This window comes from Orcinus orca, chromosome X (genome assembly GCF_937001465.1).
Source record: "Orcinus orca chromosome X, mOrcOrc1.1, whole genome shotgun sequence".
Lineage (NCBI taxonomy): Eukaryota > Metazoa > Chordata > Mammalia > Artiodactyla > Delphinidae > Orcinus > Orcinus orca.
In genome coordinates, this window is record NC_064580.1 from 3,436,208 (window position 1) to 3,462,069 (window position 25,862).

Genomic DNA, 25,862 nt, shown 5'->3' on the forward strand with positions numbered 1-25,862 from the left:
TATTCCATTGTGTGTGTGTGTGTGTGTGTGTGTGTATTACATCTTCTTTAGCCATTCATGTGTCGATGGACATTTGGGTGAAGTACTCTTTCTTAAAATACTGAAATTGGTCCATCCCTCCTCCTATGTGTTGAAATGATAGAAGAGATAAGACCACCATTTCAGTTTTTGTTACTTTGCTTCCTTATGGCTTCTATATGATCAATAGAATCTTTGGTATCCAATATCATGATTTTATGATTCTCTGCTGTCATGTAAAATTTAAGAAGACTGTCCCACTGCCAAATCTAGAACATATTATCCCTCTTTTCTCCTAAAAATTTTTTTTTGTTTTGGTTTTATTTCAGATTTGTAAGACTTTTTAAATCTTATTTGTGCAGGCAGGAATCTATCTTTATCACCGTCCCTCTTACATAGGCAAATATCCTAACACCAGTTAGGCAAATGACTCATTGATTTGATATAATGACTCATTGATCAGTTACGCAAATGACTCATTGATTTGATATAATCTTCTAATATACGATAAATGCCTTATACTCTTGGATCTGCCTTAGATTTAAAATTCGGTTTCTTAACACTATATTTTTTTCTTTCTGTGTTTCAGTTATCTACTGTTTCTATTACAGTAGTAGAGAAGGATGCATTCATAGCTGGGGAAGGACTGTTTTCCCCCTTACTATCTCTTTCTCAAAATCTTTGTCTTAATCATCATAGCATATTTCTCAACCCCAAAATGCGAGACTTACTTTGGTAAATTATGCCCAAACTCCTGTCCTTTTGATGGACCCACATCCCACTTCTAGAGTAATTTAAGATGGATGGGTATCTTTAGCACAGCATTTCTAAGTTATAAGAAAAGAACGTATTGGTTTGAAATAGTAAATAGCCCTAAAGCATGTGATAAGAGAACCTTATTTATACACCCAATATAAGATTCTCGGGACCATGGTGTTTTCCTGAACTATTTGGACGCCATGGAAGCCACAGGGTATTCTGATGATACATGGGAGCTGGATTTTGCATGAGCTGGTTTATCTCCGACCTAAACCTGTTAAGATTTAGTAACTGATCTTGAAAGGAAAGAACATTATGCATTAATTGACTTCTGAAGGCTTTTCATCTCAGTTCCCTCAGTTGAAAACAGCTGGTGTAGCAGGTGGCCGCGACGGTACATGCACGCAGTGGTGGAAGATATCAACTCAAAGTTTTCTGAAATAAAACAAATAACAGTAGATGCGACAGATCCTAACTACCGTGGTGTAGAGAAACCACTAAACATTATTAACAAGGCGCGCTGTAAGATAATTCCTTGGCTTTCTAAAAGTGACTTTGTCTTGGCGTCAGCATCAGATTCACAATTAATCATTTTCTCTTCCACGTACCTAAGTAAACAAAACCACACTAATGCAGAACTATATGTAGAAAGCATGAATGATTTTAAGTTGCACGTGGCTGAAAACCAGGTTTCTGGATGTTTTCTCTGATCTAGTGCACTTTCACTCTCACTGGAAACAAAAAAGTGTGCGTTGAATGATTAAACAACACATTTAGGCAATGGTGTGGTGTTCATCTAAAGCAAGGACTTCATTCATTCCTAGAAACTGCTCGATTTGGCGAGGTAATTACCTCTGGTCCCACATAGAAACATATTTCTCTGAAGTCAACACACACACACACACACACACACACACACACGCACACACACACACACACACACACACACGAGGAAAAAGCTCACAATTACATTGACAGTCTTCCAAAATGAACTTTCCTAATTGAATACTTCACTTTTGGGGATTAATAATATTGTCAATTATTCAGCCTCGTTTTGATAAAGCGATGGTTAATGAATATCCTATGTTTGCTTTATTGGCCAAAGCCTGTTGTCCAGAGGTCGAATTAAAGAAGGTCAGGAGACAGGAAACTCGATTTGTGGATAGTTTTAAAATATATTACAGGAAAAGTTGAGCAAAAGTTAACTTGTAATAACTTCTAAAGACCCTCAAAGAATGTAGGAACATTATTTTCTGTGCTCCGATCACTGAGGTCAGAGTGATTCCAGGGACCATGTAGCTGGTCTCTTCTTCTTTTTTTTTTTTTTTAACATTTTTATCAGAGTATAATTGCTTTACGATGGTCTGTTAGTTTCTGCTTTATAACAAAGTGAATCAGCTATACGTATACATATATCTCCATATCTCCTCCCTCTTGCATCTCCCTCCCACCCTCCCTATCCCACCCCTCTAGGTGGTCACAAAGCACCGAGCTGATCTCCCTGTGCTATGCGGCTGCTTCCCACTAGCTATCTATTTTACATTTGGTAGTGTGTATATATCCATGCCACTCTCTCACTTCGTCCCAGCTTACCCTTCCCCCTCACCCCGTGTCCTCAAGTCCATGCTCTAGTAGGTCTGTGTCTTTTTTCCCGTCTTACCCCTAGGTTCTTCATGACCTTTTTTTTTTTTTTTTAGATTCCATATATATGTGTTAGCATATGGTATTTGTTTTTCTCTTTCTCTCTTACTTCACTCTGTATGACAGACTCTGTCTCTAAGGATATCCCCGTCATATCCCCCCCTAATATCACCAGGTACTCATATGCTTGTCATCCACATGTTCACCTTCCAGACCCAGTAAGTCCAAGGGTGCTTTCTGTCAACTAAAATAAGACACTCAACAACCAATGACAGTGATGAGCTTGGTCTTGGTCCATTGTCTAGGTAACAATGATGCTATATCCGTCCCTCTCTAAGCACCCTCACAAACCTCTTTCACCTTCCCTTTCTAGTCTCTCATTCCCATTGTGTACTCCGTTGTACCTACAGGTCCTATTTTGGGATGGTAACATTAATTTTATTCTCTAGGCTTTTCTTTGTTTGTTTGTTTTCAAACTTGACCCAAATCTAATCTAAATTGAGGGATTCTCTCAAATAATTAGGACGGGCATGCTTTTTGTAAACTCTGGAATCATTATAGAATACAGTAGGGGAAATCACTGTGCTAGGTGAACAAGTGATTCTATCCAAACACAAGATGAAATGGTCTGGAAGGAAACGAAGTGGCCTCCTTTCTCCAGATCCATTTCAGAAACAGTCTAAACTGCACTCAGAGGAAACACCTGCAATGAAACCTTCCTAAAAGCCTCGGCCATCTCCTCCCACTGCCCTGGACTCCCGCCCGCCCCGGGCTGTGAATTCCCCCTCCACGGGCTAGGACAGCTGCCACAGAGAAAGGAAGTCCATCTTCATCAAAACAGGCTTTGAAGCCCTTCTGCAGATAAACAGTCTTCATTTATGAACGACTTAATACTTTGATAAAAGAACACTTTGTTAAGTGGCTTGGCTTCTGAAAACAGCCCACACGGATATTTGCATGAGTCCTTCAAAGACGATCAGACAACATGAGGTGGCTAAAAATATTGTCCCAGGCTTCTGGTAAACCTACACAATCTATCCCTGCCAGGGATGGGAAAAGATTACCAAACCCTTTGGCTTGACTTAGCTTGTGCCAAAATAGAATCCTTCCTTTGGGAACCATCTGAATTTCATGTGTGTGACTGTATTCTTCATCCTTTAATAACTTATCCACATGAAGGCTCTTTTTGAAATTTTCAGTCACAACTAGGAGACGAGTGAGAATGGGTAACTAGAAGAGTCAGTAACAGTAAACTATAAACTGAACTGGGTCCCTAAAACATTGTTTCCCCAGAAATGGTGGCTCTGGTGTATTCTTGTTTCAGAAAGGCAGTGAACATAAAGCACACCAGGAATAGTGTGTGAAAATCTCATTTGCACTTACAATGCCTGTGGGTCTTTTAAGCCTAAGTGATGGAACGAATAGCATCGATATTTTAGTGTATTGCACGCATTATGTCAAATAGGAGGGGTGTTGCTTACTGTGTATCTGTAGGGGGTGGGGAATTTATGAAATGCCACAGTGATTTTCAAGTTAAAACAGAATTCACATCCGATGACCTAGTTCTTTCTTTTCTTTGGGAAATCCCAAGACACAAGCAATAACATACACATTAAAATGCAATCAGACATGAAGCAAAACAGGAACATTAAAAAAACCTAAGAGAAATAAGAAAACTATTAAGAGAAGTGGGCAAAAAAGTGAACATATCAATATCTATAAGTCTGATGTCGCAACAATGAGGAGATGGAAATCAATCACATTCAAAATATAAAAATGAATGTTTTTAAATTCTCTTTATAGAACAGATTTTTGGTTGCCATTGGGGGAGGGGGTGGGGGAGGGATAGATTGGGAGTCTGGGATTAGCAGACACAAACTAGTATATATAGGACAGAGAAGCAACAAGGTCCTACCATAGAGCACAGGGAAGTATATTCAATATCCTGTGATAAACCATACTGGAAAAGAATATGAAAAAGAATATATATAACTGAGACACTTTGCTCTACAGCAGAAATTAACACAACACTGTAAATCAACTATACTGCAATCAAATTTTAAAAATAAAAATAGGGACTTCCCCAGCAGTCCAGTGGTTAAGACTGCGCTTCCAATGCATGGGATGCAGGTTCGAATCCTGGCTGGGGAACTAAGATCCCATGTGCCACGTGGCCAAAATAAATAAATAAAATAATTTTTAAAAAAATTCTCTTTATAAATATACATAGAAAAATGGGAGTGCTATAGAAAACTCCCATGTTTTAAATGAAAAGTCAGGAGTAAGAGGTGATATGATGCATCAATCATTGGCCAAAATGGACTAAGGAGGACCTTACACAATAGAATAGAAGACAGCTCTCAAGGAAGTAGCTATCAGGACACAGAGAATAGTGATCTTTGAGAGACTCAAGATGAACCAGTTGAAACCCTCAATTGCCTGGGCTTTTTGTGTTCAGTGTTTCCAAGCCATGATCTAGGAAGGGGAATCTAGGCAGACCCCAGAAAACTTCTCTGAATCTTAGGAGACCAAGGCAGGTAGGTTCTCAGGACAGAGTACCAGGAAAGAGACAGTTTCACCCAGACAGAAGAAAGGAGATCTGCAAAGAATCCTCCCCATGTTGTCAGCTGAGTAAATATCAGTGCGTATATATAAGGAAAAAATTACTCAAGCTTCTCAAAGCTGGGGAAAAACAAAAACCTAAAATTACCCACAGATCACCCAGGACCAGGATCAGTTCCTGTTCCAACCATCCATCCTGGAAAACCTCATGAAGGTTGCATGGGATATTGGATAAGATGCTCATTAAGGGATAATTAGCTTCCACCTGACAACCAGTCTGGTCCAATCTAACAAATATTAACAGCAAGATGTAAAAATGTCAAGCTGTGTCCACGTGATTTAAGTGTGTCCCAGAACAAATGTCAAAGATAACTATAAGAATACAAAAATATCCAGCATCCAACAAGGTCAAATGCACAATGGCCAGCATCCAATCAAAAATACTGCATAAGAGACAATCACGTACAGAAACCAATTGTGTTTCTACACACTGGCTAAAGGAATCAAATCCAAAAATCCCTTTATCAAAAAACGAACACCTTTGACCATGGCATCAAAAATACAGAATATGTAGGGGCAATCTGAACAAAAGATTTTAAAGACCTGTACACTGTCAACCAAAAAAAGTGTTCCTGAGAAATGTACAGTATTAAGAGTCAGAAAAATCAGTACTGTTAAGATGTCAACTATCTTCAGACTGATCTATATATTCAATTAAATGTCAATCAAGTCCCCAGCAGGCTTTTGGGTAGAAAATGACAAGCTGAATTTGAGATGCATATGGAAATGCAAAGGATGTAGCCTGATCACAATGACTTTGAAAAAAAAGAATGAAGTTGGAGAACACGCATTACACATATTACCTTACTTTAAAGCTACCATAATCAAGACGGTATGCCATCACCAACAACATAGACAAATAAACCAGTGGAACAGAATACAGTGTCCAGAAATACACACACATACGAACAACTGATTTCTGAAAAATTGTTCTAAGGTAATTCAGTGGAGAAAGGACGGTTTTTTAAACAAATAATACTGGAGCAGATATCCATATGCCAATCCTCCCCCACCAAAAAACACCTGAGTGTATACCTTGCATTAAAAAATTAACTCAAAATGAACCATGGCTTGAATTTAAATTTGGATTTAAAACCTAAATCTATATAAGAGAAAGAAATGTGACCTAGGGTTAGCCAATGATTTCTTAGATATGACACCAAAATCACAATCCTTAAAAAAATTATAAACAGAACTTTAAAATTAATAGTACCTGCTCTTCAAAAGACACTGTTAAGAGAATCACAGAACAGCTTGGCCTGGCACCCTCACGGTGCGGCTTTTCTGAACTCTGGGTCAGTCATGTGGCTGACAGGGTCTTGGTGCTCCAGCAGGGTGTCAGGCCTGTGCCTCTGAGGTGGGAGAGCCGAGTTCAGGACATGGGTCCACCAGAGACCTCCTGGCTCCACGTAATATCAAATGGCGAAAGCTCTCCCAGAGATCTCCATCTCAACATTATGACCCAGCTCCACTCAACAACCAGCAAGTTCCAGTGCTGGACACCCCATGCCAAACAACTAGCAAGACAAGAACACAATCCCACCCATTAGCAGACAGACTGCCTAAAATCATAATAAGGTCACAGACACCCCAAAACACACCACCAGACGCGGTCTTGCACACCAGAAAGACAAGATCCAGCCTCATCCACCAGAACACAGGCAACAGTCCCCTCCACCAGGAAGCCTACACAACCTACTGAACCAACCTTACCCAGTGGGGGCAGACATCGAAAACAACGGGAACTACGAACCTGCAGCCTGTGAAAAGGAAACTTCAAAAATAGTAAGTTAAGCAAAATGAGAAGACAGAGAAACACATGGCAGATGAAGGAGCAAGCTAAACCCCCACTGGACCAAACACATGAAGAGGAAACAGGCAGTCTACCTGAAAAAGAATTCAGAGTAATGATAGTAAAGATGATCCAAAATCTTGGAAATAGAATGGAGAAAATACAAGAAACATTTAACGAGGAGCTAGAAGAACAAATGAGCAAATAAACAATGATGAACAACACAATAAATGAAATTAAAATTTCTCTAGAAGGAATCAAAAGCAGAATAACTGAGGCAGAAGAATGGATAGCTGACCAGGAAGATAAAATACTGGAAATAACTACTGCAGAGCAGAATAAAGAAAAAAGAATGAAAAGAATCGAGGACACTCTCAGAGACCTCTGGAACAACATTAAATGCACCAACATTCGAATTATAGGGGTCCCAGAAGACGAAGAGAAAAAGAAAGGGACGGAGAAAATATTTGAAGAGATTATGGTTGAAAACTTCCCTGATATGGGAAAGGAAACAGTCAAGTCCAGGAAGTGCAGAGTCCCATACAGGATAAATCCAAGGACAAACACGTCAAGACACATACTAATCAAACTATCAAAAATTAAATATAAAGAAAAAATATTAAAAGCAGCAAGGGAAAAACAACAAATAACACACAAGGGAATCCCCATAAGGGTAACAGCTGATCTTTCAGTAGAAACTCTGCAAGTCAGAAGGGAGTGGCGAGAAATATTTAAAGTGATGAAAGGGAGAAACCTACAACCAAGACTACTCTACCCAGCAAGGATCTCATTCAGATTCAAAGGAGAAATTAAAACCTTTATAGACAAGCAAAAGCTAAGAGAATTCAGCACCACCAAACCAGCTTTACAACAAACGCTAAAGGAACTTCTCTAGGCAGGAAACACAAGAGGAGCAAAAGACCTACAATAACAAACCCAAAACAATTAAGAAAATGGTAATAGGAACATACATATTGATAATTACCTTAAATGTAAATGGATTAAATGCTCCAACCAAAAGACACAGACTGGCTGAATGGATAACAAAACAAGACCCGTATATATGCTGTCTACAAGACACCCACTTCAGACCTAGGGACACATACAGACTGAAAGTGAGGGATGGAAAAAGATATTCCATGCAAATTGAAATCAAAAGAAAGGTGGAACAGCAATTCTCACATCAGACAAAATAGACTTTAAAATAAAGACTATTACAAGAGACACAGAAGGACACTACATAATGATCAAGGGATCAACACAAGAGGAAGATATAACAATTGTAAATATTTATGCACCCAACATAGGAGCACCTCAATACATAAGGTAAATGCTAACAGCCATAAAAGGGGAAATCAACAGTAACACAATCATAGTAGGGGACTTTCATTTTCACAAATGGACAGATCATCTAAAATGAAAATAAATAAGGAAACACAAGCTTTAAATGACATATTAAATAAGATGGACTTAATTGATATTTATAGGACATTCCATCCAAAAAGAACAGAATACACTTTCTTCTCAAGTGCTCATGGAACATTCTCCAGGGTAGATCATATCTTGGGTCACAAATCAGGCCTTGGTAAATTTAAGAAAATTGAAATCGTATCAAGTATCTTTTCTGACTACAGCGCGATGAGACTAGATATCAATTATAGGAAAAAACCTGTAAAAAATACAAAAAAAACTGGACGCCAAACAACACACTACTAAATAACCAAGAGATCACTGAAGAAATCAAAGGGGAAATCAAAAACTACCTAGAGACAAATGACAATGAAAATACAAAAACCCAAAACCTATGGGATGCAGCAAAACCTGTTCTTAGAGGGAAGTTTATAGCAATACAATCCTACTTCAAGAAACAAGAAAAATATGGAATAAATAACCTTTCACCTAAAGCAATTAGTGAAAGAAGAACAAAAAAACCCCAAAGTCATCAGAAGGAAAGAAATCATAAAGATCAGATCAGAAATAAATGAAAAAGAAATGAAGGAAATGATAGCAAAGATCAATAAAACTAAAAGCTGGTTCTTTGAGAAGATAAACAACATTGATAAACCATTAGCCAGACTCATCAAGAAAAAATGGGAGAAGACTCAAATCAATAGAATTAGAAAAGAAAAAGGAGAAGTAACAACTGACACTGCAGAAAAACAAAGGATAATGAGAGATTACTATAAGCAACTCTATGCCAATAAAATGGACAACCTGGAAGAAATGGACAAACTCTTAGAAAAGCACAACCTTCCGAGACTGAACCAGGAAGAAATAGAAAATATAAAAAGACCAATCACAAGCACTGAAATTGAGACTGTGATTAAAAATCTTCCAACAAACAAAAGCCCAGGACCAGATGGCTTCACAGGTGAATTCTATCAAATATTTAGAGAAGAGCTAATAGCCATCCTTCTCAAACTCCTCCAAAATATAGCAGAGGGAGGAACACTCCCAAACTCATTCTATGAGGCCACCATCATCCTGACACCAAAACCAGACCAAGGTGTCACAAAGAAAGAAAACTACAGGCCAATATCACTGATGAACATAGATGCAAAAATCCTCAACAAAATACTAGCAAACAGAATCCAACAGCACATTAAAAGGATCATACACCATGATCAAGTGGGGTTTATCCCAGGAATGCAAGGATTCTGTAATATATGCAAATCAATCAATGTGATACACCATCTTAACAAATTGGAGGAGAAAAACCATATGATTATCTCAATAGATGCAGAAAAAGCTTTCAACAAAATTTAACACCCATTTACGATTAAAACCCTCCAGAAAGTAGGCATAGAGGGAACTTACCTCAACATAATAAAGGCCATATACGACAAACCAACAGGCAACATCATTCTCAGTGGTGAAGAACTAAAACCATTTCCTCTAAGATCAGGACCAAAACAAGGTTGCCCACTCTCACCACTCTTATTCAACATAGTTTTGGAAGTTTTAGCCACAGCAATCAGAGAAGAAAAAGAAATAAAAGGAATACAAATTGGAAAAGAAGAAGTAAAGCTGTCACTGTTTGCAAATGACATGATACTATACATAGAGAATCCCAAAGATGCTACCAGAAAATACTAGAGGTAATCAATGAATTTGGTAAAGCAGCAGGATACAAAATTAATGCACAGAAATCTCTTGCATGCCTATACACTAATCATGAACAATCTGAAAGAGAAATTAAGGAAACACTCCCATTTACCACTGCAACAAAAATAATAAAATACCTATGAATAAACCTACATGAGGAGGCAAAAGACCTGTATGCAGAAAACTACAAGACACTGATGAAAGAAATTAAAGATGATACAAACAGATGGAAAAATATACCATGTTCTTGGATTTGAAGAATCAACATTGTGAAAATGACTATATTACCCAAAGCAATCTACAGATTCAATGCAATCCGTATCACACAACCAATGACATTTTTCACAGAACTAGAACAAAAACTTTCACAATTTGTATGGAAATACAAAAGACCCCGAATAGCCAAAGCAATCTTGAGAAAGAAAAACGGAGCTGGAGGAATCAAGCTCCCAGATTTCAGACTATACTACGAAGCTACAGTAATCAAGACATTATGGAACTGGCACAAAAACAGAAATACAGATCAATGGAAAAGGATAGAAAGCCCAGAGATAAGCCCACACACATATGGTCACCTTATTTATAATAAAGGAGGCAAGAATATACAATGAAGAAAACATATCCTCTTCAATAAATGGTGCTGGGAAAACTGGACAGGTACATGTAAAAGAATGAAATTAGAACACTCCCTAACACCATACACAAAAATAAACTCAAAATGGATTAAAGACCTAAATGTAAGACCCGACGCTACAAAACTCTTAGAGGAAAACACTCTAGGAGGCAGAACACTCTAGGACATAAATCACAGCAAGATCCTTTTTTGACCCACCTCCTAGGCAAATGGAAATAAAAACAAAAATAACCTTATGAAACTTAAAAACTTTTGCACAGTAAAGGAAACCATAAACAAAATGAAAAGACAACCCTCAGAATGGGAGAAAATATTTGTAAATGAAGCAACTGACAAAGGATTAATCTCCAGAATTTACAAGCAGCTGATGCAGCTCAACATCAAAGAAAACAAACAAACTTCTTGGCAGAAGACCTAAATAGACATTTCTCCAAAGAAGATATACAGATTGCCAACAAACACATGAAAGAATGCTCAACATCACTAATCATTAGAAAGATGCAAATCAAAACTACAATGAGATATCATCTCACACCGGTCAGAATGGCCACCATCAAAAAATCTAGGAACAATAAATGCTGGAGAGGGTGTGGAGAAAAGGGAACACTCTTGCACTGCTGGTGGGAATGTGAATTGGTAGAGCCACTATGGAGAACAGTATGGAGGTTCCTTAAAAAACTAAAAATAGAACTACCATACGACCCAGCAATCCCACTACTGGGCATATATCCGGAGGAAACCATAATTCAAGAAGATATATGCAGGGACTTCCCTGGTGGCGCAGTGGTTAAGAATCTGCCTGTCAATGCAGCGGGCATGGGTTCCATCCCTGGTCCAGGAAGATCCCACATGTCATGGAGCAACTAAGCCTGCGCACCGCAACTACTGAAGCCTACGTGCTCTAGGGCCCAGGTGCTGCAATTACTGAGCCCGCGTTCTGCAACTACTGAAGCCCACGTGCCTAGAGCCCGAGCTCTGCAACAAGAGAAGCCACCGCAATGAGAAGTCTGTGCACTGCCTCAATTAAAAAAAAAGGCAAATGGAAACTGAAAAAAAGCCAAAAAAAAGAAATACATATACATAAAATGAATATTTAGTAAACTTATTTTTAAATTTTCTATTACAATATTATATTATTTTTATCACTGAAGTGAACATATACAAACAAACATCTTAAAAAACCACTGGACATGGAAATAAACAAAATATAAACTAAATCCCAGAATGTGTCTTTAAAGAGGCAAACTGCACTTAGAAGAGATGTGGAATTATGAGGAAATGAAGCCAAATAAACCGGATCAATATTTCCCCTGAGAAACATTGATTTTTAAGAAATGACAACCAGAGTGTTTTTCCTGACGACTTCAACAAATGAGCTTAAGTCACACCTGTTCTGGAAGGAGCCATCCAGGTGTGAAAAATTATTCCCATGGCTGATTTTGTGCGTGTACATGTTCATTAGGCAGCTACTAATTTCTATATTGCACTGGGAAGGAAGGAAGGAAGGAAGGAAGGAAGGAAGGAAGGAAGGAAGGAAGGAAGGAAGGAAGGGAGGGAGGAAGGAAGAAAAAAAAGTAATATGGGTTTTCATATTTTGAGGGTGCAGGTCCTGAACTTTGAATTATATGGGCCTTGGAAGCAAAGGCTGATGAATGGCAAGATTAGACAGTGTCTGTGCACGTGTGTGTGTGTGTGTGTGTGTGTGTGTGTGTGTGTGTGTGTGTGTGTAGGAAGGAGGGGGTGTGGGTGAAGGTGGGAGTTGATTAGGAAAAGTGATAGTGGAGATTCTGCATCTGAGTTGAAAACAGTATCTACAAATTGCATTTTCAAAAAGAAAACCCCTTCTCTTGCTCTTATGTTAGTCTTTATGTTAAGCGTCTTTGTCTCTTTGGTTTGGCAGGCAGTCCTCATAAGAGGATGTAAAAATCCCAATGGCTTAGGGATTTTCCTCACAGTTGCCCCATGCCAACCAAAGGCAATAGACGAATCAGGAATAGGGTCACGGAATAGCAGAGAACGGAATCCGTCATTGTGACACCGTGCCAATTCTGTCCCCGCTCCCTGGGGGACGGCATCTGGGTCTGCAGCTCTAATTTTCACTTCTGCAGCAGATGTCTTGGTTATTAGGTAAACACAACACAAATCTATGATCTCTCTCACACGTCCGCCATGATTTCAGCTTTAGGCTCGTGGCATGCCCATAATGTGTTGGAAAAGCAGCGTAGGCTAGGCAGCTCAGGATTCACATTGCTTTCCTAGCCGCACAGAGCCTGGTGACTGCAGCTTTGAAACTGCCGTGCTTCCTGCTGCCCTAGCTCCCCCACTACCTCCGGCAACAGCCCACGTCCCCGTGGATGCTCCCTGAATATAGCAATGTTCCATCAGCGCCGTCTAGTCCAGAGGTTTGTGTTTTACTTGGATGAAATTCATCCACACCTGGAAGGACAGACAATGTCGCTCCTCTCCTCAACCCTCCCAAAATACTGTATCCACCCCAAGTATCTTTCATCAGTTGGCTTTCACATACTGATGAGTAATATTTGGACATTTTGAGCTTTCTCTTGCATCCAATGACAGTAAAACCCATAATCTAAGTGTGCCATTCTAGGAAGGGGGAATAAAAAAGCATTGGTGGCATGGGATGGAGACAAAATTCCTTTCTCCCACCAGACTAACGAGTCTGAAGTCTGGTGACATTTTTCAAAAAACAGCAGTTAATAAAGGACTGAGGTGAGGGAGTACAGTAAGTCCCCTACGTACGAACCTTCAAGTTGCGAACTTTCCAAGATGCAGACGTGTCCGTGTGTGCCAGCTGTTGTGTGTACAACTATAATTTTCAAGGTACTGTACTGTAAGAATTAAAATATTTTCTTTATTTTTTGTGCTTGTATTTTATGTAGTATTTGTGTGAAAAGTGTTATAAACCTATTACAGAACAGTAGCTATACAGACCAGTGTGTTAGCTGGGTACTTAGGCTACCTTTGTTGGACTTACGAACAAATTGCACTTACGAACGCGCTCTCAGATCAGAACTCATTCATATGGAGGGGACTTACTGTAGTCATTTACTGAGTCCATAGGTCTTAAGTGTTCCTTAAAATAGTAATATCTCAACAACTGGAACACCTGTACGATAGCCAGGCTGAGTGTACCAGAAAAACCTAGATGTTTCCTTCCAAAGATTCAGAACGGATCCACTGGTTTTAAATCTGGTACCCAGTAGCGGGAACATAGCCAAAGCCAATTCATATACTGCCTTCCTTTGGTAACTCTCAATGTGAAATATTCTCTCCCCACTAGGATTTGAACATATCAGAGCTACTGTCCCCAATTTTTTCCGTCGTGATCTTTAAATCTACTGAGGAATTTCTTTCTTAAGATATCGTTTCTCCCAACATGGCTTCATAAGTCCTCTGGGTAACATGTATCATGGACCCATTTATCTCACTGGCAAACCCTCGTACTTGTGTTAAAAACTCCTGAGCAAATCGCCATAAGGACACAGATGAGTCCCATAGGTAGATGGTAACTTGTGGGAAGAAATGATTTATTGTAATACATGCATACTGATACATACAGGTATTTTCCTTTTCTTTTTTCAGACGGGTATTTTCTAATTATGTAAGTCAAAAGATTGTTATATATGCTTGCCCTTCAAAAAAAGAGAAAAGATATAGGAAAAGATAACTGTGTTCAAGCTATATGATCAACAAGATTAAACCCAAGGGAAACAAAAATCCACCATGTATAGTATCAGAAGGAGTGAATCATTTTCATGCATATACAATGGGGAAAAGTTATACTAAACATATGCATTGCTTACTTACATTAAAGCTGCATCCCTTCTTACGAGCAAAGTAAATAAATCAATAAAGTATTTTTATACTAGATGCCACCTCAAGCAATTAATTTAGTGAGGTGATCGGATTGACATAATTAGCATACTGAATTACTGCTGAATTACTGCTTTGTGTGACACCATCCTATCAACTAATAACCAAGGATTGGGAGAATGCTAATTTTCGTATACAGACGGTAATAAGTTGGCCAACTGAACTAAGATTAGAGTACCAGCTGCATCAGACCTTGAGAGAACAGAAATAAAGGAGACAGTATGGGCTTAAATTGAAAAAAAAAAATCACTAGCTATGTAATGTCTCTCAGAGATAAGGGCTCAGGAGCTAACCAACATAAACAAGAGGAAAGTGGACGAAGGAAACTTACCTGGTGAGTGATTGATTCCCATCGGTTCCTTGAGAGAGTGGAACAGATTTCCAGATTTCTCAGATTTCAGGGTCACATAATCCCTCTGGAAAGGTTCTTTAAAATGTACTTTCTGGTGGCTCAAAAGCCGTCATTTTCAGCGATGGTTCTCAGGAACATGGGCAAGCCACGTGGCTCGTGGACAGTATTTTTGAAGACTATTCGTAAGAGAAAGAGAAAGAATGAAGGAGAAAACGATGGATTGATTCACAGTTGTATTTTAACATTTCATCAATTATAACTAATGAGAACCTGCTGTATAGACCAGGGAACTCTATTCAATGCTCTGAGGTGACCTAAATGGGAAGGAAATCCAAAAAAAGAGGGGATATATGGATACGAAGAGCTGATTCACTTCACTGTGCAGCAGAAACTAACACAACATTGTCAAGCAACTATACCCCAATTAAAGAAAAAAGATTATAACACAGCTAAATTTTTGGACCAACTGCTTTTCTAAAAAATATTTAACTAAAAAGCTAGCGGATAAAAATTCTGAGTGGTTACTGCTCTAATACATGGAAGACATGGTGAATTACATCTATTACAGACCCAAAGGGGATTATACCATATGCCCAGAAAATCTCCAATTGACCAGTTAGAATATTAAAGAGAAATAAGGTGAAAATTTTTTAAAGTGGTTTGCTAAAAATGTGATGCCATAAATATTTCCATAAGCTATATACTTTTATACAAATGTTTGAAAACCATTTCTTGAAAACAGACTTCATTTTGAGTAATATTATAATAATTGGTAGTATTGGCTGGAACAAGAAGTTCTTTATATAATCAACTCAATGATTTAACCAAAAGGCATTTCTTAGGGGAACGTCGCTATCTTCTCTCAGAATAATTTTTTTTTTATTATTATTTTTTCGGTACGCGGGCCTCTCACCGCTGTGGCCTCTCCCACTGCAGAGCAACAGGCTCCGGCTGCGCAGGCTCAGCGGCCATGGCTCACGGGCCCAGCCGCTCCGCGGCATGTGGGATCTTCCCAGACCGGGGCACGAACCCACGTCCCCTGCATCGGCAGGCGGACTCTCAACCACTGCGCCACCAGGGAAGCCCCTCTCGGAATAATTTTTAATCATTGTTTTCTTCCTAATTTTTGTCTCCTCCCTTATTCCCAAGGAGACAGATGTTGCATAACGGAAAGGCAGTTAAAATTTGTTTGAAAGACTCTACCGGATGAGTAAGTGAAGAGCAGGTTTCTAGGAAAAATAAATGAGTAGGGGGTGAGGAAAGAAAGGTCATTTCCATTCTATTTCATTCTCAAGTGATGCTGACAACAATTCGTGAACCACTCAGTCCATCGTCTTTGATCTTGAGGCAGTTTGTTGATTTTTAGATGACTAACACTTATTTGAAATGCATGAAAAATGGCCACTTATCTCTGAAAGATGTCTCCACTTTTTGTGTGTGAAATGTGATACTGTCCCTTGAAAATCAAGTCCATGGAACACACAAATTAAGTTATTTCTGAAATATGAAGCTAGACCCTAGAAAGCAATAACCAGGCTATTGACTGCCCCAGCACCACGCCTTATAGAGACTTAATCAATGCCTTCCGGGGTCCACATAATAACACTTTATTGAATTTCAGGGGGGAAAAAAGATAGCCACCATTTTTCACTCTGCATTAAGCTGATGAATATGGAAATAATAAAACATATGATATGATAATGCCACCACATTTAACTTTTCTTGCATGAAAAGGTCATCTTCTGAGCCTTTTTTTTTTTTTTGCTAGATTCAAATAAAGTCTCTAGACATGCAAGATGGATATTTCAAAACTGACTATGAAAAAAAAACAAAGGGTACCCTCTCTAAGATAAAGGAAATCTTGCTGTTAGTCCAGTTGTGCTCCCATATATATTTTATAAATTGTCGTAATTCTTCAAATATCACCAGAGAGTGGCATTTGAAAAATGCATTATAAAGTAAGCATTTTCACTTTAGAAAAGATGTTGCAATATTTAGAATTATGAATGATCTGCCTTTTAAAAACAGAATTCATTCTATTTTTTGGAGCCATACTTTCCAGTGGAACTCTCTGCAGTGATGAAAATGTTCTATATCTGAGCTGTACAATATGGTAACCACCAGCCCTTCGTGGTTATACATGGTCAGTGCCTACACTTACGTAGGAGAGTTAGTTTCAAAGAACGAGTGCCATACATGACATTCCACACATTTCATATAACCACGTGCAAATCCAGTTCTTAAAACATCCTTTAAAAGCATCTCTACGCATTTCAATATGTACTGCAAGAATTATACCTACATACTGGATTATTTCCAGAATTATATGAACACATGGGAGTTTTTCTTTTGCTCTCTTTGGTCATAATTCTGAGGGTTTTGTATCTCATTTCAACCATAGCGCTTTTGGACAGAATACGCTCTTTCATGATAAAATATCTGAAGAAAGAGTTTAAGGCTCCAATGATACAATAGCACTTCTCTTTGATGCCCGACCCCAAACTACAATGTTGCCTGAGATTAAAGAGTACATTATTGCTATTACTCTGATTATGATCATGGCACTTTTTTTTCTTGTCTTCTAAAGAAAAAAATAAAAGCATATATAGTGTTCAGTCTCAATATGTAGAACAGCTACTGTGTGTTCCCTCAGCACGTTTCTTTTTTCCCCAGTTTTACTGAGAAATAATTCATATATATATCACCGTAAGTTTAGGGCGTATACCATGACGGTTCAAGTTTATGTATAGTGTCAAGTGATGACCACAGTAGGCTCCGCTAACACAGCTAATATAATAAGCGCATCGTTTTTTAACACACACGCTCTCTGCCTGGATCTAGAACAGGGTGGGAAAACTTTTTCCAAATAATAATTATTCTAGGCTTTGCAGACCATAAGGGCTGTGCGGGAACTACTCAATTCTACTCCTTTAGTTCCCATACAGCCATAGAAATGAATCGTGGTTATTTTCTGATAAAGATTATTTTATAAATTAGTTGTTAGGTTGGACCTGATCCATGGCCATGGTTCACCAACACCTGATTCAACGAATCAAATGCAGACAAACTCAATGCTTCTGTGTCATTTTCTCATGGCCAGTATGGAATGTTGACCTCTTATTTTAAGGCATGTATTGAAACACAGGCACGTCCTCTTTCTTACTAATAACTATTTTCCCCAAACTCAAGCATGGAAGCAGTCAGCAGGCTTGCCGGCCTTGATGGACAAGGTCACCTCGCTTAGAACAAAGATTTTAGGCGTCAGTCAAATTCCTGGAAGACCTCAGAGTTCTCTTCGAACTCTCCAAGGACAGTTTTGCAATATTCAACGATACTGCAGTTAATGTTGCTATAATTATCTGAGAATCTATCTGACTGGATTTTGCATGGGAGTAACTGCATTAAAACAGCACCTCCGTGTTTAGAAAAGAGAAGAATGGATTTATCTGTCGAAGCTTGAAGGAAATAATGATTCATTTCCCTTGAGCATTTAGAAGATGACAGTAGAAAACCTGCTACAGCCTGCATCTGCTGGCTGTATGTAGACTTCAAGGTTAGTGCAGTGCTGAGAGAGAGACAGACAGAGAGAGACAGAGAGAGAGAGGGAGAAATATAAATAACCATGTCTTTATTTTCTGTAGTCTGATGCTTTGACATTTGGGGTTTTGCTGTCCATAAGGGACCTCATCTCCCAGGGCTAGTGACTTCCTAGAGACAGTAACTAGCCCCCAAGTGCATTTTTCAAATACAAACCAATCAGTCTAGGACCCACACCCCAATCTCCTCTATGGGGCTCCCATACTCTGGACCACCATCTACCTGCCCTCATCCCCCCCAGAGCAGGTACCAGACACCTAGGGACAGCCCCTGGAGTGCCAAGTCCTAACCACTGGACCACCAGGGAATTCCCACAAATTTTCCGTTAATACACTGCATTTCAAAACTATACACAAATTGGGCCTTCCCTGGTGGCGCAGTGGTTGAGAGTCCGCCTGCCGATGCAGGGGACACGGGTTCGTGCCCCGGTCTAGGAAGATCCCACAGCCGGCGGAGCAGCTGGGCCCGTGAGCCATGGCCGCTGAGCCTGCGCTTCCGAAGCCTGTGCTCCGCAGCGGGAGAGGCCACAACGGTGAGAGGCCCGCGTAACGCAAAAAACAAACAAACAAAAAAACTATACACAAATTATACATTATGTTATACATTATATTATGTATATTAGGTATATTTATATAATAGATACTATATAGTGTAAATACATGCGTGTGTTATCGATACATATAAAATACTATTAACATGTGTATATGCATTAATATATAGTATTTTATATGTATCGATAATACACGTATGTATTTACACTATATAGCGTACATATACAATTATATATATTATATATTTATATATGATAGTATATATTTTTATATATTGGGATAGTGTATTATTTAAAACCAAAATTTATATATATATAACATATATACACACACATGTATTTGTACACATATATATAGGGATAGTCTCTTATTTAAACCAAAATTTAAACGTATGTAACATATATATGCACATATATAGGGATAGTATATATATTATTTAAACCAAAATTTATATATTATATATATATACATATGTGTATACATATATATATAGGGCTAGTGTATTATTTAACCCAAAATTTATATATATAACATACACATATACACATAAATTTTTATAAACAAGTTCATGAATGCCAGACCTTCATTCAATAAATATTCATGGTCAACCAATTTGAACTAGACTCTGCATTTACTAACGGTCCTCTCTTCTTTGACATTTGTGACAATTAGTGAGACTGACTTTTTCACCATAAAGATTTCTGTTCCATGATAACCATATTGGTGGCCGTCAGATCCATCATTTTGAAATGAAATAGAAACAAAGATAATTATGGAGAATATTCAGAAGAAGTAACAAATGACACCTTGACCCTGGTGGCCGTGCTGGAGCAGGTATAAGTGTTTTGAGCTGTTGTGAAAACCCAAGTTATGTGGAAAATGGCTTTAATCTCCACAGGGATTTGCGATAGCAGCCTCTGTCTACAGAAGGATATCTCACACCCAGGAAAGGACCCCTGACGGTCCAACCTGTGCAGACATCAGTGAGTTACATTTTCAGAAGTAATTCCTACAGATGTGTTTTCCTTATTTTGACCTTTTCATTGTCCCTTTGTGCATAAATGTTACAGTACATACATATTTTCTTATCTTAGATAAAACTGAATTTCCCAAAGTAAGCATGATCCTTTGTAGGTTCTCACTTCCCTTCAACGGGACCTCCAAGCTTTTAAATTGAAGAGTCGTCTCAGCTGAGACCAGAAACAATAGATCGAAATGATAATGCTTATTAAAAAGGCTTTGTCTCTGTTTATTATGCTGCTACCTTTGCTATGTTTTTAGTCCATGTTGTGTATTTTCCTTATACTTTTTATTGCCCTATCTTCCATATTTTCAACAAGATCTCCCAGTGAGAGAAGCTTCTGGGTTTGACGTAATATCTGGAAACTTACACAGCCTTGTATGAACTGGGAAGAAAATGGACCAGCTTATTTGAAATATGGACCAAATAGAGTCTCTATAATAAGGTCTATATTTCACTCTTAGCTCTATCGACCCAGAATATTATTCAGGTCTCATCAGGCTAAAGAAAATGACATGACACTTTTCTTCATATATTCAGCTTATTGGGATAATGTTACAATCTAAAACCAAGTTCAACATCTCCATCTTTGAGGGTTGTGCCACCGCCTTGTTTCCAAGTGTCCCCAGGAGATGAAAATGCATCCATGCAAGGCTCAGAGGCACTATGAGGGGGAGGAAAATCACGGTCATAATTTGCACAATGCTATAATATGTTCACAGAAATGTATTCTGAACTTTAGAGGAGATAGGACAGGGAAACAGCTCGGTGAGACATCGCATGACTAGCAAGGACAGGAAAATAATTTTCCAACCTATTCATGAATGGGCATTGAGACACAGAAGATTTTAAGTACATTTGCACATGCAAAATTAAACTTTTATATCGGTTTATAGACAGACATATGAAAATCAGGAACATATATACATTCATTAATTCCACATGGCAAATGTAAATCCCTGCATCTGTTTCAATACTTTAGAATGACCTTGTCTTTTATCAATTAGGATGTGTTTTCTCGGAAATTATCCATGGTGTTTCCACAACAACCAAGCACGGTAGTAAGGCTAGTAGGGATGAATGGGATTTTTGACATTTGAGGCAAACGAGGAATAAAAACCCCAGGGCTCTGTAGCCCTGATCCACGCTCTTTCCTCCGTCCCATGTTGACTCTCTGTCTTGCCAGTTAAGGGGTAAATGGAGAAAAGAACTCAGAGATGGGAAAAGCAAAACAGCTAGACAGGCAGTAGATCACAGAAAGGAAATGCAAGACAAAGGTGTAACCGCAAGACATAGAGATATGGGAACAGACAGACACTGAAAGAGGGCGACGTGAGAGAGAAACATAAAAATAGACTCTGTTCCTCTCCTGTGGTTGCGATAGAACAAACTATCACAAACTGGGTGGCTCACAACCACGGAAATGCATTCTCTCACGGGTCTGGAGTTGAAGTCTGAACTCCAGGTGTCCTTGGGGCTGTGTTCTCACAGTATGGCTGGAATCCTTCTCCCCCTGCCTACCAGCAGCCTCTGACCTTCCTTGGCTTGTAACTGCCTTACTGCAATCTCTGGCTCTGTCATCACATGAATTTCACTGTGTGTCCCTCTTTCTACCTGGAAGTCTCCCCTCTGTGCATGTTAGTTTCTGTATTTCTTCTCTTCTTATAAAGACACCAGGCATATTGATTATGAGCTCACCCTATGCCCATATGACCTCATCTTAACTTACATCTTAATTACATCTGCAAAGACTATTTCCAAATAAGATCACAGTCACAGGGGGGAAAAAAACACCTAAAAATAGAGCTACGGTATGATCTGCAATCCCACTCCTGGGCATATATCCAGAGAAAACCATAATTCAAAACAATACATGCATCCCAATGTTCACAGCAGCACTCTACAATAGCCAAGACATGGAAGCAACCTAAATGTCCATCAACAGGGGAATGGATAAAGAAGATGTGGTACATGTATGCAAAGGAATATTACTCAGTTATAAAAAAGAATGAAATAATGCCATTTGTAGCAACCTGGGTGGACCTAGAGATTGTCATACTGAGTGAAGTAAGTCAGAGAAAGACAAATATCATATGACGTCGCTTACATGTGGAATCTAAAAACATGGTACAAATGAACTATTTACAAAACAGAAACAGAGTCACAGATGTAGAAAACAAATTTATGGTTACCAGGGGATGGGGGGAGGGATAAATTAGGAGACTGGGATTGACATATACACACTACTATATATAAAATAGATAACTAGGGCTTCCCTGGTGGCGCAGCGGTTGAGAGTCCGCCTGCCGATGCAGGGGACATGGGTTCGTGCCCCGGTCCGGGAAGATCCCACATGCCGCGGAGCAGCTGGGCCCGTGAGCCATGGTCGCTGAGCCTGCGCGTCCGGAGCCTGTGCTCCGCCACCGGAGAGGCCACAACAGTGAGAGGCCCGCGTACCGCCGAAAAAAAAAAAAAAGATAACTAATAAGAACCTGCTGTATAGCACAGGGAACTCTACTCAATACTCTGTAATGATCTATATGGGAAAAGAATCTAAAAAAGAGTGGATATATGTGTACGTATAACTGATTCACTTTGCTGTACACCTGAAACTAACACAACATTGTATATCAACTATACTCCAATATAAAGTAAAAAGTTTTTAAAAAAAGTCACAGTCACAGGTGCCAGTGTTGAGGACACCAACTTTATGGCGGCTGGAGGGGGGGGAACGACAATTCCACAGAAAACATAGACGATGATTTTTAAAAGCTGTAGAAAGAGCAAGAGAAACAGATGTGAAAACCTGAGATGTTTGCATATAGTAAGCATGCAGAAAGTTCCACCCCCACTGGAAAGTTTGCAGGACAGCTCTGAAATCAAACATGATCAACGTCAAACAAAAAAGAAAGACCATTCTCTCTACCTTGATGGTAAAATTCCTCGTGAAATGATCTTGTTATTTATTTTACTACAACATTTAAAATGACATTGGTTTCTCTTCACCACACTTCTTCCCCTCTCTCTCTACCGTGGCTTATGTCAATTTAAATTGAGGGCCACTTTCCCACTCAAGACAAGGTATCCACTCTGCTATTTGCTGCTTCTCGTCAACTGTGAACAGTGATTTTGCACACTTGATGCTGGATGGAGAGAGACATTCCTGCTAGCATTTCAAGAGCTCTGCAATATAGCTCAGGAATAATATTTACACTCATTAGTAAGTTACACTGTCTATGATCAAGAAGGCAGGCATTTTAATGTTACCCCCCAGCACTTAGGAGAAAGGTAAATTTAGAATTTAGCACCGTATAAAATACACAATAAATGTGGGCACAAACAGGATCTGTGTGCACGTTTCTTAATTTCAAGGATGTAGGAAATGAGTAAATTAAGGGAGAGGTTGTCGACCTGTATTTTTCTTTGAAGAGCTGAGAAAATACGCAAAAGGTGTAAACCAATGAATCCGAAATACAAAGAATCTTGACAAAAACCTCACAACTTTGGGGAAGTGTCTCTCAGCTCCCTAGAGCTTTAAGTCAGAGAAACTAGATGTTTCTACACATCAGAGGGATTTTTTTTTTTTTTTAGGTAGTGAGACCCCAGCAATGACAGCTTGACAATTGCAACAGCGGTTGGTGGTCAAGCATCGCCCCACAATCCCACCCACTCTCATAAGCCCTTCTGTGAGGACGGTCCGCTAACCCTCTGTATTGAACGGTTTTAAAATTTCCACTTCACCACCAGCAGAACAGATAAGCCGTTGGAGGGTGAATCAATTCTGATGACAGAAAAACACTCGCTGTAGTCCTCAAATCCTTACCTACTTCTCAATGATAACTGCTGACCCCTAAAACGCATGGCAGGTCCAGGTCTCCGGCAAAACACCAAATGCAGCAGAGAGAGAAGGGACAAAATGCCAGAAGGCTGATGAAACCACCTGTTCATGTAGTAATGGAAGTCAAATTTCGTATGGAATAAAGGGAGTGATGTTTGGGAGACGGACCTCAAATGAGTCCAGCAAAGAAATAAACAATCTTCTAATTCTAATGCATACTTCCGTGTGTAATAATTATTTCATACCGTATTATAGCTATCTCTTTTTCATGTATGGATTTCTTCTTGCATGAAGTGAGACGAAGGAGGTAAGTCATGAAGTGGAGGAAAACAGAGTGACCTGTATTAGAGAAGGAAACTAGGGTGGTATTGTGGAAATGACTCTCTTGATAGGGAAAAGAGATCTAGAATCTGCAATTAGATTCTAGGTGTGTTTACGCGACCCAACCCCAAATTTGGAAATCAGCAAAAACATCGGGCTACGCTGGCCACTGGAGGATCTTCCAAAGAACTGAAAGGAAATCTAGAAAATGGTTTCTTTTCGAACAATCCCTATGGGGAAAAAATATGCCACACTGAAATTTCCTTCCAGTATTTGTTTTGCCTCAGAGTCTAAATGTTACAGTTACATATTCCATTGCAGTTTGCCTATTTTAACAAGAGTATCTATCAAATGGCAAATTTCTGACAGAGTTTAGATATCACTACACAAACACCATCAAAAATGAAAGCAGTCACTCAAATTCAAAACATGGAAAAACAATTTTTACAGGTTTACGTCTCTTGGAAATCAATATGTTTTTCATAATTTGATTCTGTGGGCTATCAGCTAGGGAAGGTAGCCGCAGAGGGCAACAACTAACAACGTGCAAATTCCAAAGATGGTGGACGCTTTGTCCCTACAACAGAACTTTTAAAAAATGTGGTTCCTGGAAAAGAAGATTGTAAAACATATTAAATAAAATGAAAAGGTCAGTTCTCCATAAATGAGTGGTGAGCAGTTTTATGGCTTCGGACATTTAATTTGACACCGCAATAATGTTCTATGAACTGAGGTTCTATACATTATGGGTCTTAAAGATGGTAAGATACTAGCAGACATCTATATTTGGGGTGCATCAAATGATTTCAGGTAAACGAATCCTCAACAGATCAAGTTCCTATTATTCTCACAGAGTTTAAACCTTCCAATACAGGTGTGCCCACCTGCGCCCATCGTAAGGCTGAATTCTACAAGAATGCGATGCCAGATCGCTGGTCATGATGGTTGGATAACGGTCAAGGTTCTACTGAATTGGTCATTTCACAGAACGCCTTTCACACAAAAGTCCAGCTTGCGTACTTATAGTCAAGATGGAGGTCAAAAGTACTATAGCAAACTCTTCCATTTCTCATTAAGGAAAAAGAAATCTGATGATTTTTAGTATCAGAATTTATTTCAGGAAGAAGGAAACTGCCCTTTATAGGAAGGACTGCTTTATTTGAGCTTCTAAGGGAAGCATAAAAATATCGATAAGTAATACCACCTTTCATCTTTATAAGCTGTAGAACTTACGTAGAGCTTCCCATGCATTTTCTCTTTTTATTCTTGCAGTGAAAACAAAATTGAGAGGAGGATAAGCATTACTAACTAAATCAGTTTTATAGAGAAGGAAGTGTAGCCCCAAATCATTAAGTGACTTGTACAATATCTACCATCTAGAAAGCAGTAAATAGAATTAGAACTCAACTTTTCTTTTTCTTAATAAATTTATTTTTTATTTTATTTATTTTTGGCTGTGTTGGGTCTTTGTTGCTGCGCACAGGATTTCTCTAGTTGCGGCGAGCGGGGGCTACTCTTTGTTGCAGTGAGCGAGCGGGCTTCTCATTGCGGTGGCTTCTCTTGTTGGGGAACACGGGCTCTCGGTGTGTGGGCTTCAGTAGTTGTGGCACGCGGGCTCAGTAGTTGTGGCTCACGGGCTCTAGAGCGCAGGCTCAGTAGTTGTGGCGCACGGGCTTAGTTGCTCCGCGGCATGTGGGATCCTCTCGGACCTGGGCTC